The 13,607-nt window shown below is 44.3% G+C and overlaps 1 protein-coding gene across 3 annotated transcripts in view; it reads right to left on the bottom strand.

Annotated features, from left to right (window-relative positions):
• Nucleotides 1-13,607, bottom strand: part of MOB3B (MOB kinase activator 3B) — a 103,251-nt gene that overhangs the window by 30,740 nt on the left and 58,904 nt on the right. The window lies entirely within an intron of this gene.

Below are 13,607 nucleotides of genomic sequence, written 5' to 3'. Positions count from 1 at the left end.
CGATCTGGCTGCTTTTCTAATACAAAAACTCCTGAGATGACAAAGGAATGGCTCATCAAAAATACCTTAAAAGTTGTACCACTTCGCAGCCAGAGACTCCAAAGCAGCAGCAAAAGCAATATCTGCAAGTAAACAGACAGGCATCCACAGTGTGGCACAATAATTCCTTCAAAACCACCCTTCGTTAAAGACTAATCTTGCATGGCGTTGTGTACCAAGCTGTTCCAAAACCCTGAGGAGTTCATCTCCTCTTATGATTGTGCCTCAGACATGACGACTTTATTGCCATAATCAAAACTGTTACTTTTCTTTGTTGCACATCCTCCTGACTTCTTATAGTTCATGTTTTAGCCAGATTTGAACTACCTAACTGTAAGTTATTGCTTCTTTTAAAACTAAAAATAAACATCACAGCTAGCCAGTCCCAATCTCTCTAAAAGCCCAACTCATGCTCAACAAGAAAAACGTTTATTATTTGCAGAAAGAAGCTGGTGATGGTAATTAATACTGTTGCAAGCTTTCTAGTTTTCAAATCTTAGTCTCTTGTTAAATACTGCTCAGCACTCATAAGAAAGTGAAATAATGGACAAATTGCCCAGTTTCACTGAGGGTGACACGAAGACATACAGTGACAATTTCCATACTGAAAGCAGATTTTTGATTATAGATACATATATTATCAGCTGTGGCTGTGTCAGTCTGGGTCCCATTAACAGAAACAGAAACCTTATTTTGGAGTCCTTAGCCAAGGAGATACCAGCGTATATGCACTGTGAACAGATGTGAACACCGCTGTGCCTGTTACCATGCAAGTAACATGGCACATTAGCATGCAGAAACGCATTAGCACGCAGAAGTATCCTGCTCAGTGTATCCCTGAACTGCCTCTAGTTTTGCCACTGCTGAGGTGAAGATAATATGGGAAAGTGCCTTGGGGTTTTTTTGGCCTGTACTGGCTTCACCAGAGGCAAGTCCTTTTGATGTAATTTCAAGCAGCTTTAGAAATGCAGTGCAGCTCTTCTTACTCTTTATGTACTAACCAGGAACCAGAGAAATGGCCGCATCTATCAAAACACAACTACTTTATTTCCTTAAGAAATGTTTGCTTTGAGTTGTCACATCCATTCATCTTAATCCTAGAGCTAATATCAAAGGTCCCAGAGGAGGCGGCCTAAACGCTCAAGCATGAACTGAGACATCGCTAAACTACGGAAATGATAATACGTACAGCTGTCTTGTCAATACTTGAATCAAAAAGCTGCTCAATTAGCTGAACACCTGGATTATAATCAATATGATCTATCAAAAAACATAACAGAACCCCCAGTTAGTTGCTTATTAACTAGGGGGATCACATTTCAGCTACCAGGGCATGGCTAAATTCAGGAATGATTACAGCAGCAGCCTGCTTTACATTTTTGTAAAAGCTACCCAAACCAGAATTTTAAAATATTAAGCCTTAATAAAGGAGAAGGGTAATAACTGGCATTTTTCACTGCAAACTGGTTCACTGCACAGAGATACGATTTCTTAAAGGTGCTGTATGCTCTGATCCAGAACAAGCATGTCCCAAAATGAAGAAAAATTAGTTTCAACTACCACATGCTGACCTGATTATGACTAAAGAATGTTACTGTAATGAAAAAATTCATGCTTCTGTATTACCTGACTAAAACATGCTGAATAAACCAAGCTGAGGAATCCTTTTAACTTCTCTGCAGCCCATGTTTCCACTTAACAGTTACAGGCAGTAAGTGCAAACGCCGTAGAGCACAGTTTCTGCTGCGTGTGAGGGCCTTCCTCTGACAGCTCTTAAGATGTGTTAGGCAGTCAATCTGAGGAGATGTAAATAACACACATAAAAAAAAATCGCTGGTGCAGAGCAGCTTAGGGTACATAATAAACTTGAAGTGTTGCCACTGCCCCTCACATGCATTAAGTTTTCAGACAGGCTGTGTAGTTTCACTTGCCATTGCAGAACTTCTCCAATTTTTTCAAAGCTATCACTGTTTTATTTACTCTTAAGTAAACAGTGGAACACTGCTGCTCTCACAGTATTATTGCCTACATAGTAGCAGCAGAATCCGTAATGGCTCTCTGACTTCTCCTTTCCTGCAAAACTGGTTTACACACTGACATGGTGTCCTAAATAGTTAAAAAGTGCCTCCTTGTGCCATTGAAAACAACTGGTAGTGGTGCAGTGAGGTAGACTCCTCAGCCTTGGAGAGCCTGCCAGCCAGCCTGTCCCCGGAGTACAGAGGGGGCTCAGTCTGGTCATCCTCAAGGTACGGATTAGCATACGGAGATGGCTGCAGCACTAGTTTAAACACACACTCTGCTGCTCTTTGTGTTCAAAATTAGACAAAACAAACAAACAGAAAAAAAAGAAATCCGGTCTCAGAAAAAAAAAAATTTAATACAACAGAACATATTCTAATCTCAATTACAGTGGGATGAATCCAAAGTAATACCATGAAAATTAAAAAAAAAAAAAAAAAAAGTGAAATTATTCTAGATTTATATTCTGAGGTCAGAATTTGGCCTAATGTTTTGTTCCCACTGCAACTGCTACAGTTATAAATAAATCAGCTACCGAACATAATCATTATGAATGGCTCTTGGGAATGGACCAGCTTACATTTAGATCCTTAACTTGCTAAGGAGTCTGTTCCCTGTTCTTCAGCTCAGCCACAGTAGCCTTTGCCTTCTTCCCCTCTAAGCCCTCACTTGACATTTAAAATATCCAAGAATAAAGATGATTCTCTGGCTATTTGTATGGTGATACTGTAAAAACATAGAATGTAAACCAAATTAGATTGCTAAGTTATGGTTAATAAAAGACAAAGAAATACAAAGATGACACTGAAATTTTTGAGCTATCTGCTACTTGCTAAAAAAAAGTATTTCTGGATGAGTGAACTTGCCGCCTTGGTTCACGCACAGGCTGAGTGCCAGTGCTGCTGGTGAGAAGAAAGTAACTTGGTGTTCAAAATCCCAGAGCTCCCCATTACATCCCAACAATGTTCAAGCAGCTTTGAAACATCCCAGTCACAGAGCAGAAGCTCCTTTGTTCCAGAGTTATACATGCAACTGGGAAACAATTCAGTGAGAGGTTGTTAGGCATGGTATAACCAGCAACAAACACCACCAGCATGACTGTACCCATATGTAGAATCATAGAATGGTTTGGGTTGGAAAGGACCAACCCCCCTGCCATGGGCAGGGACACCTCCCACTAGACCAGGTTGCTCAAGGCCCCATCCAATCTGGCCTTGAACACTGCCAGGGATGGGGCAGCCACAACTTCCTTGGGCAGCCTGTTGGCAATATGGGGCAGTGCTCTCACAGTAAAGAATTTCTTCTTTATACCTAACCTAAACCTTCCCTTTTAACACCTCTCTGGAGTGTGTACTGTACTTGCCAGTGCTGTACTGACAGACTTCTGCAAAAAAGCTGCACCCATATACCTTGGTGACAGATGCACCACAGCAGTGCAGGGGAAAAATCACAACACTTCCCCTCTGTTTAGGCCTCTCCGTACTCTCTTGACCTTTTTGCTTCTGTTGACTTGCTGGAAAAAGCTACTCCTAAGACGAGCAGGACTATAAAACTTCCAAAAGTCAACCTGCCTAATCCATTTCCCATGTTCTTTTCAATCAGAAAATGGAGGGATTTTCCCCTTCTTTTTGAAATCACCCTTGTATCCACTGCTCTCTGTAAGCTATTAACTTTGCTTCTTACACATTCTTAGTTTGATATCAGGTGATTTGCTCCTGTGCCAGAGTGAACATTCAGATCTGATCTATCGATTACCAAACAGACAGAGATGACACCTGCAGACAGTGTCATGGCCTTCTTATGACGCTCACTCCCCAAAAGCTGTATTACAGCTACTATCTGCTCAAAAGGCTGTTCACAGTAACACGGAAGAATATGCTGACCATCTTGTGCTGTGATTACCAGTAAGTCAGTGGTATGTTGGTTTAAAACACAGACGCCATGATGAAAGTCCTCATTTAAACCCCACTGATACAAAACCTGTTCTTTGTATGATGCAAAAACCCCAGTGGAATAAAACAGAGAGACTAAATTTTAAAGAAACTAAATTAGGTGAGGATAAAGGAGAGTAACTAAAGGTCTGAGATTAAGGCAACAGGCAGAAAGTCTGTCTCATCTGATATATGAAAATCTTGAATCTTCTTACTTCAATATGCATCACAAACTCCTCTGACATTAGAGAGGAAACAGAAAAAAAGTGATGATAGTTTGTCTTTGTTGCCTGATTATCCCAAGGCAAGAGACAGAAAGTGTATGGTCCCAGAAAGTCAATACAGAGGAACCAGAGGGAAAGACCCGGACTTTTTGCCCTGTAATGTTACATGCATTTCTCGACGGGCTCACACTCCCCTCTGTAACATGCAATGAAAACGACTGCCCAGTTAAATCTTCTGTGATGCCAGATGCATGAGTATTTTTGAGCTTCTGTACTTGTGTGGTTTGAAGTCCTGCTTTACTCAAGGGAAGCTGGTAAGCCCTTTGGCAATTGTGCTCAGAAATTTCACTGCACATTTGAAAATCCTTTTACAGGCCACACTCATAATTCATTCTTTTTTTTTAAATACACATAAGGGAAAAAAAAGAGACTCCCTCCTCCACTGGCAAAAGGATTGACACTATACTATTGCAAACACAGCTTAGAAACATACCAATCTGCTAAAGTAATTTTTTTCCAGTCCTGTAACAAAGAGCAAGAAAACAGTGTTACCAGACACTACCAATTCGGAGAAGGCACCTGAAGCAAACCCTTACTCCCCTCCTCCCACCCTGTTTTTCTTCTCCTTTCCTTGACCAAAGTACAGACTTCCAAAAGATGCCCTTAGCTACTGCTAGAAGCTTTACTACAAAAACCCCTATCCTGCTAGAAGCAGATGTTTAATGTTATCTCAATGTGTCAGTCGAGGAAATGTCTGTCTCAAGGGCCAAAGAAAGCAATGCCAGTTTTGCTGGACTTTGTTCCTCACATAAATAACCAAGCAGCTGCAAAATACTTGGGATAAATTAGACTACCTCCTCCTGATACTGCCCTCCTTTCCGTTCTCGTATCAGAGATGAAGAAAGGAAAACACTTGAGATATGGCTTTCTAAGCAAAATGGTGTCCTTTTTTTATTATTAAGCAGGACTGTCTCTAACAGCTGGCAGGCCCACTGCCAGATCTTCAACAAAGGTACTCCTCTGCTGTCCTGGAGATAACTCTAAATGGAACAGTGTACAGATCAGAAAATTGTTTGAGGCTTTACACTACTTGAACATCCACAATGGCTCTCCCTGCTGCTGTCTATCAAAAAATGGGTGATGGCACTAAATTTTGCCATTTAATTATCAATTTCACCAGAAGAGGTGTCTTGTAATGCAAATACCGCAAAGCACCTAGAGTATGCAAAGCACCTAAATTTACTGTCACTGAAATTAGAGGACAAAGTGACCTAAATCCTTGCATTGCATAAGCCAGATCTCCTGAATTTTAAGCAAATTTACAATCGCTGTTCCTGCCTACAATCTGACCTCGCTGATGTTACTTACTACTTCTGCTTCTGCTGCTGCAGAGGAACAGAAGAGAAAAACCACAATGCCAGAGAGCAGACCACTCTTGCTGCCTGTACCAACCATGGCTAGTCTTACCTCAGACAACAATCAGGCTGATAAACCCATTAGAATAGATCTGTAGGTCTGTAAGGCAATGAGAACAGTGAATGTCATAAAAAGCTGCAGTCATGGTTGTGTGCCCTGGAAGATCGATCTTCATCATAGTAACAAAAGAAGATTTGTTGGAGCATTGCATTTGAACAACTTTATGTGGCATTAATATATACATAGTCTAAAAGAGGCTTGGAGATGCAGTAGAATAATTTAGAGCTCTCCCTGCCTTAGCAGAAACTATAGTACAGGTGAACAAAAGGCAGCTTCTTCTTGGACAGAAAATATAGCTGCCATTTGGCAGTGTAACAGCTTAGGATGGGAAAAATTAGCCCAGTGAGTAAACATAAGGAAAAAGTATGTACAAACACTGTAGCTCAGCCAAGATACCAATGGAAGAACTTTCCTCCCCACCTGGCAGAGGTTTGTTAATAGCTTTCTTTCTACAATACTTATCACGGCGTGACAATCTCAGAGTAATGGCATGGTTTCACCTTTCCATGCTGAGTGCGCTATTAGCCAGCATGGATTTTATTTTTGCTATTAACTTCTGACGTTTTCAGGAAATAAACATCCTAGTTCCCCATTAATTTTACAGGGACACTGGAAGAAACATACTGTTCAAAGGGCCCCTCTCGAGCTTTCTGATGCAGTAAGATGCAGCAATATAAAACATTACCAGGAGCAGCAAGCAACATGGTCTTGGATATGCGCTCAGAATCAGATAAAACAGCTGCCTGTCCCCAAGACACAGGTGTTCCAGCACTTAACTGAAAAACAGAGCCCTTACATCTGCCAAAACTCATTGCATTACATTAACAAGTAACTGTACTTGAAAGGTTAATATCACAAAAGAAACACACGTTCTTCAGATGATTACTGTGCTAAATTCCTTTTCAGTTGGCCATTAGAAGAAACATTCAGGCAGTTCTAACACTTCGGATCACAGACCTTGTGTCTCCTAATGCGAGTCATTTTCCGGCCCTTTGATATCTGTGCTGACTTTGCGATATTGTATGTGTATGAGAATAGCCGCAGTGCACACTGATAGCTCCTTGTAGAGGTGATTTAGAAGTTTTAAATAAATAATTCTTTTCTCCAGTAAAATGTAGCTCTTCCATGAGATAGGGAAATTACACAGCACTGTGGAAGGGATGTTGAGTGGAAGAATGGAAATTCTGATCCAGAAAACTAAGAACAAAAAATCCGAGAACAGACTCTTGACCCCTGCCTTCGCTTGAGTTGATTCTGGTTCACAACAGCTCAGCCTGGAGTAAAGTCCAGCATCCTGGGAGAGAATTCTGCAGGCTGACAACAAGTGTTAGTTGGGTCTTTTCAATCTGCTTGTGCATGTTTAACTATTTTTGCTTTAATAACATTGGATCGGAGGGTAACACAACAGATGTTTTTCACTACTCTGTTTTTACAACTATTAAAGGGTTGTAGAACAGAATGACTTCTTCAGCTGAAGAAAAAAGAGCCAAGCAACCAGCTCCCAGCACTCTCAGACATCCCAGAGCTAAACCAGATTCACTCTCCTGAAGTCTGTAACTGTAACTTGAGCTACTCCATCTTCAGCGGCTGCCAATTCATGCCCTTGTTCTACCAGGGACCTCCCAGCCACCCGAAGTTTTACTTCCCTTGTTTTCTCAGAACTGCCTTACTGGAAGAGGTCAGTCTCTCTCTCCCATGTAAATACCAGCTGATGTTCAAACAGAATATTCAGCTTTCCTGAGGAAAGCTCAGCACATGCCTGGTATGCACTGGTTGCACCAGGTTCAATATCAAAGGCAGTTTTCATTTCGGAGCAGAGCCAGAGAAGGTAGTAGTGTTGTCTGTCTTTTATGTATCATTCAGCTTTTCTGGCAGTATTTCTGGAGCTAAAGACACTCAAACTTCTTTCTATTGTTTTGCAGGGAAGTATATCTAACAGAAAACTGATTAATTTGGGCAGCTGCACTCTTTGTGCTACCATGCAGCCACTGTGCTGAAAAGAAGGGAAGACTTGCAGTGTCAGAAGGCATGACGCTGTAGCCCGGTGGGTAAAGTCCTGCTCCTGGAGGCACTCCTGCATTTTGCAATAGCATACTCATCTCAAACCATTCTGGAATAGGAAGCAAAGTACACAGGACTCTACACTCGCAAATGGCAGCACCTTCCATGGGATTTCAGGTTATGTCAGCTGGCACGCACAAATCCACACAGACAAATGAGTCCACATGCACTCATACTGTGAAGCCTGTGAAAAACCTATCATTGACTGACAGGTCGGCAGTGCAATTCCAAAACAGGAAGTGAAATAATATAAAAAGGATTTGGGTATTTTGATTGCACGTGTCCCTGTAAGACTATCTTTCCTATTAAAGCATAGGCCAATGACGCTTGGATATGCGAGGCACTCAAAACCTACTAATGCCCATGCAAACGAGCTACTATCATTTAAAGAGTTCTTCGAATATGTCATAAATGGATAAGATCTGACTCTTCAGATGCCTAGGGCTCCATATGGCACCTGGAAATCAAAGGAAGCTTTGTCACCGATTTCACTGAAAATGAGTCTGGAAAATGAATGCACAAGTAAACATATCCTGATTCTTATAAAGCATCATGAAGCTAAGCAGCATAGTATTATCTTAATGTCACTAGCAAAGGACAATTACAGAAAATATTTCAAAAGTTGCATTATCTTGACTTAAACCAACTTCTTTTGCAAGATTTATCTGCTAATAAAAATTCTGAATGAAAATAAGTCAATAAAAATCAAACGCACTACAGGATCAAAAATTTTCAAAGAGAACAAATGAAATATGTCATGGTTTAAGCCCAGTTGGTAACTCGGAACACGCAGCCGCTCGCTCACTCCCCACCTTCTTCCTCCCCTCGCTCCCGGAGGGATGGGGAGGAGAATCGGAAGAATAAAACTCACACGGGTTGAGATAAGAGCAGCCCAGTAACTAAGGTATAATACAAAACCACTACCGCTACGACAAATGGTAATAATGATAAGGAAAATAACAAGGGGAGAGGATACAATCGCTCACCACCCGCAGACCGATACCCAGCCCAACCCGAGCACCGATCTGCGCGTTCCGGGTAACTCCCCCTGGTTTACATACTGGGCATGACGTGCTGTGGTATGGAATACCCCTTTGGTCAGTTTGGGTCAGGTGTCCTGTCTCTGCTTCCTCCCAGCTTCCCCTCCTCCCTGGCAGAGCATGAGATGGAGAAAGTCCTTGGTCGGAGTAAACATTACTTAGCAACTACTAAAACCATCGGTGTTATCAGTGTTGTTCCCAGGCTGAAAGTCAAAAACACAGCACTGCACCAGCTACTAAGAAGGAGAAAAATGACTGCTATAGCTGAACCCAGGACAGTATCCACCCCTTATTCCATACCATTCACGTCATGCTCAGATTCCACATTTTTCAATATACCATCGCTTTTCTCTTTTTTATATATATATACCCACATCCACAGACAAAGAGAGAGATATCATTCCTTAGTCCATAGACCAATCCCTATAAAGTTGCTGAATTCATCCAGCCCATGATGTTAGACTTCATCTCTTGTAACAGTCTTTCAGGGAAGGAGGGACGGTGTGTAGTGTTGGGTTGTTGCCTGCTGATGACACTGCCAAACTCGTCTGGTCACTGCTGAGCTCATGTGGTTTCATCAAAATTCATTCTTTGTTGGGGTGATGATCGGAGGGAAGTTAGGGTTAGTTGCTGGCGACCTGAAGATATCTAGCTGGTGGGCTATAAAAGTGTTATAGAGCAGGCAACAGCATACAATTGAGTTCATTGGCTGTTTTCCCCCAAAATTAAATCCCCTTGAGGTACACATCGGAATTCCCCATCTTCCCGCATTACCCACCAAGCATATCCAGGTCCCTGAGCAAAAGCAACCCCACGAGTGGGTTTGCCTTTACCTGAAGCAGGAATAACCCAGACTGTCTTCCCCAACAAATTCTTTATGCGCACCACAGGAACTTTAGCCCCCTCTACAGTACGTAAAAGTTCTGATTGGGCTGGGCCAGCCCTGTTGGCAGATCCCCTACTGTTGACCAACCAGGTGGCTTTTGGTAAATGTGTATCCCAGTGTTTGAAAGTCCCACCACCCATTGCTCTCAGTGTTGTTTTTAACAGCCCATTGTACCATTCAATTTTCCCAGATGCTGGTGCATGGTAGGGGATGTGATATACCCACTCAATGCCATGCTCTTTGGCCCAAGTGTCTATAAGGTTGTTCTGGAAATGAGTCCCATTGTCTGACCCAATTCTCTCTGGGGTGCCGTGTCGCCATAAAACTTGTTTCTCAAGGCCCAGGATAGTGTTCCGGGCAGTGGCGTGGGGCACAGCGTATGTTTCCAGCCATCCCGTGGCTGCTTCCACCATGGTAAGCACATAGTGCTTGCCTTGGCGGGTCAGTGGGAGTGTAATATAGTCAGTCTGCCAGGCCTCCCCATACTTGTACTTCAGCCGTTGTCCTCCATACCAGAGAGCTTTAACCATTTGGCTTGCTTAACTGCAGCACGTTTCACATTCGTGAATAACCTCAGCAATAGTGTCCATTGTTATGTCCACCCCTTGATCACGAGCCCATCTATATGTTGCATCTCTGCCTTGGTGGCCTGAGGTGTCATGGGCCCACCGGGCTAAAAATAATTCACCCTTATGTTGCCAATCCAAGTCCATCTGAGCCACTTCAATCTTAGCAGCTTTATCCACTTGTTGATTGTTCTGGTGCTCCTCAGTGGCCTGACTCTTGGGTACATGAGCATCTACGTGGCGTACCTTCACCACCAGGTTCTGCACCCGGGCAGCGATATCTTGCCACAGTGCAGCAGCCCAGATGGCTTTACTTCTGCGTTGCCAGTTGCTCTGCTTCCTTTGCTGTAACCACCCCCACAGGGTGTTTGCCACCATCCATGAGTCAGTATAAAGTACTGGCCATTTTTCTCATTCAGCAATGTCCAAGGCCAGCTGGATGGCTTTCACCTCTGCAAACTGACTCGATTCACCCTCTCCTTCAGCAGTTTCTGCAACTTGTCGCAGGGGACTCCACACAGCTGCCTTCCATCTCCGATGCTTTCCCACAATACGGCAGGACCCATCAGTAAACAAGGCATACTGCTTTTCACTCTCTGACAGTTCATTATATGGTGGGGCCTCTTCAGCATGCATCACCTCCTCTTCTGGTGACATCCCAAAATCTCTGGCCACTCCAGGATGACTTCTAGAATTCCTGGACAACTGGGATTTCCTATTTGAGTTGTGTAATTAGGGCAGCCCACTGACTCCATGTAGCATCAGCTGCATGATGTGTAGAGGAGACCCTGCCTTTGAACATCCAGCCCAGCACAGGCAACCGGGGTGCCAGGGGAAGCTGTGCTTCAGTGCCAATCACTTCTGAAGCAGCTCAAACCCCTTCACAGGCTGCCAGTATCTCTTTTTCAGTGGGAATATAGCTGGCCTCAGATCCTCTATATCCCCAACTCCAAAAGCTGACGGGTCAACCTCAAGTCTCCCCTGGAGCTTTCTGCCAGAGGCTCCAGGTAGGACCATTCTCCCCGGCTGTGGTATAGAGCACATTTTTCACATCTGGCCCAGCCCAGAATGCGCCAAGGGCTACTGCATGAACTATTGTCGTTTAATTTGTTCAAAGGCTTGTTGTTACTCAGGGCCCCATTTGAAATCATTCTTCTTCCAGGTCACGTGGTAGAGAGGGCTTACAATCAGACTGTAATTTGGGATGTGCATTCTCCAGAACCCCACAACACCTAAGAAAGCTTGTGTTTCTTTCTTGTTAGTTGGTGGAGACACTGCTGTTGTCTTGTTGATCACATCCGTGGAGATCTGGCGACGTCCATCTTGCCATTTTATTCCCAAAAATTGAATCTCCTGTGCAGGTCCTTTGACCTTACTCCATTTCAAGGCAGAACCGGCCTTCAGCAGGATTTGGATTATCTTCCTCCCTTTCTCAAAAACTTCTTCTGCTGTATCGCCCCATGCGATGATGTCATCAATGTACTGCAGGTGTTCTGGAGCTTGCCCCTGTTCTAGTGCAGTCTGAATCAATCCATGGCAGATGGTAGGGCTGTGTTTCCACCCCTGGGCAGTCGGTTCCAAGTGTACTGGACACCCCTCCAAGTGAAAGCAAACTGTGGCCTGCATCCTGCTGCCAAAGGGATTGAGAAAAATGCACTGGCAATGTCAGTTGTGGCATACCACTTGGCTGCCTTTGACTCCAGTTCATATTGAAGTTCTAGCATGTCCGGTACGGCAGCGCTCAATGGTGGTGTGACTTCCTTCAGGCCACGATAGTCTACTGTTAGTCTCCACTCTCCATTAGACTTTTGCACTGGCCATATGGGGCTATTAAAGGGTGAGTGGGTCCTGCTCATCACTCCTTGGGTCTCCAGTCTATGGATCAGCTTATGGATGGGAATCAGGGAGCCTTGGTTGGTGCGATATTGCCGCCGGTGCACTGTTGTGGTCGCAATTGGCACTTGTTGTTCTTCGACCTTCAGCAACCCCACAACAGAAGGATCCTCTGAGAGACCGGGTAAGGTGGACAGCTGCTTAATTTCCTCTGTCTCCAAGGCAGCGATACCAAAAGCCCATCTATACCCTTTTGGGTCTTTGAAGTACCCTCTCCTGAGACAGTCTATGCCAAGGATGCATGGAGGCCCTGGACCAGTCACAATGGGGTGCTTTTGCCACTTCCTCCCAGTCAGGCTGATTTCAGCTTCCAGTATAGTTAACTCTTGGGATCCTCCTGTCACTCCAGAAATATAAATGGGTTTCACCCCTTGACACCTTGATGGCATCAGGGTACACTGTGCAGCGGTATCTACTAGAGCCTTATACTTCTGTGGGACTGATGTGCCAGGCCATCTGATCCACACAGGCCAGTAAACCCAATTATCCCTCTCCTCCACCTGGCTGGAGGCAGGGCCCCTCTAATAGTTATCATAAGATTGTCCACTCATGTCTTGTAGAAAGGGATTAGTATTCCTTATCACAGGAGCTGCAGTAAAATCAGCTCTTCCACCCCATCTGGGAAACTGCTCACCAGAGACTGGAGCAGCAACTTTCCTGGGAGGATCATCCTTGACCGCTGTTCTCCTCTTCAGTTCACGCACCCGTTGCTCCAGAACTGAGGTGGGTTTTCCATCCCACTTTCTCATGTCTTCTCCGTGATCCTGCAGGTAAAAACAAAGGGTGGCCCGTGGTGTGTACCTCCTATATTTTCTTTCTCGAGCAGTAGGGCGCCTTCTATTAATAGCCGAGACATGGGCTGGTACACATGGGGAGCTGGATAAATCGTCTCTCAATTGTTTGAACTCCTGGGACAGCTTTTCCACAGCTGAAATGATGGAAGGGGTGAGATTGTCTTCGAACTCTCGGAGTTGACGAATCAGGTAATCCACTGTTGGTGATGCTCCGTCACTCCAGGTCATTGATGCCAATGAGTGGCCATATGATGATGGCGCACTCCGTGTAAGTTTCCGCCACATGAGTCGTGTACATTCGACTTCATCTGGATCTACGGATGTGTTCCTGGCATCTGACCTACGATAGAACACCTCTAGAATGGCTGATTCCCTCAGGGACTGCATGCCTTTCTCTATCATGGTCCAGTTGGCTGAGCGACTCATAACATCATCCTTGTAGGGAAACCTTTCCTTCACAGCTGCCAAGAGCCGCCTCCAAAGGCTGAGGGCTCGCTTCTCTCTTGCAATTGCTTTGCCACTTCCTCCTTCCCTAGCAAGTGATCCCAGCTGCTTGGCTTCCCTACCTTCTAGCTCGTGACCGTCAGCCCCACTGTCCCAGCATTGGAGCAACCAGGTGACGATCTGTTCCCCTGGAAGACGGGTGAAATCTTTTCACGTATTCTGCAGCTCGGTTGA

The sequence above is a fragment of the Strigops habroptila genome, chromosome Z (assembly GCF_004027225.2).
Source record: "Strigops habroptila isolate Jane chromosome Z, bStrHab1.2.pri, whole genome shotgun sequence".
NCBI classification, from domain to species: domain Eukaryota; kingdom Metazoa; phylum Chordata; class Aves; order Psittaciformes; family Psittacidae; genus Strigops; species Strigops habroptila.
This window is presented reverse-complemented; position numbering and strand designations above follow the sequence as displayed.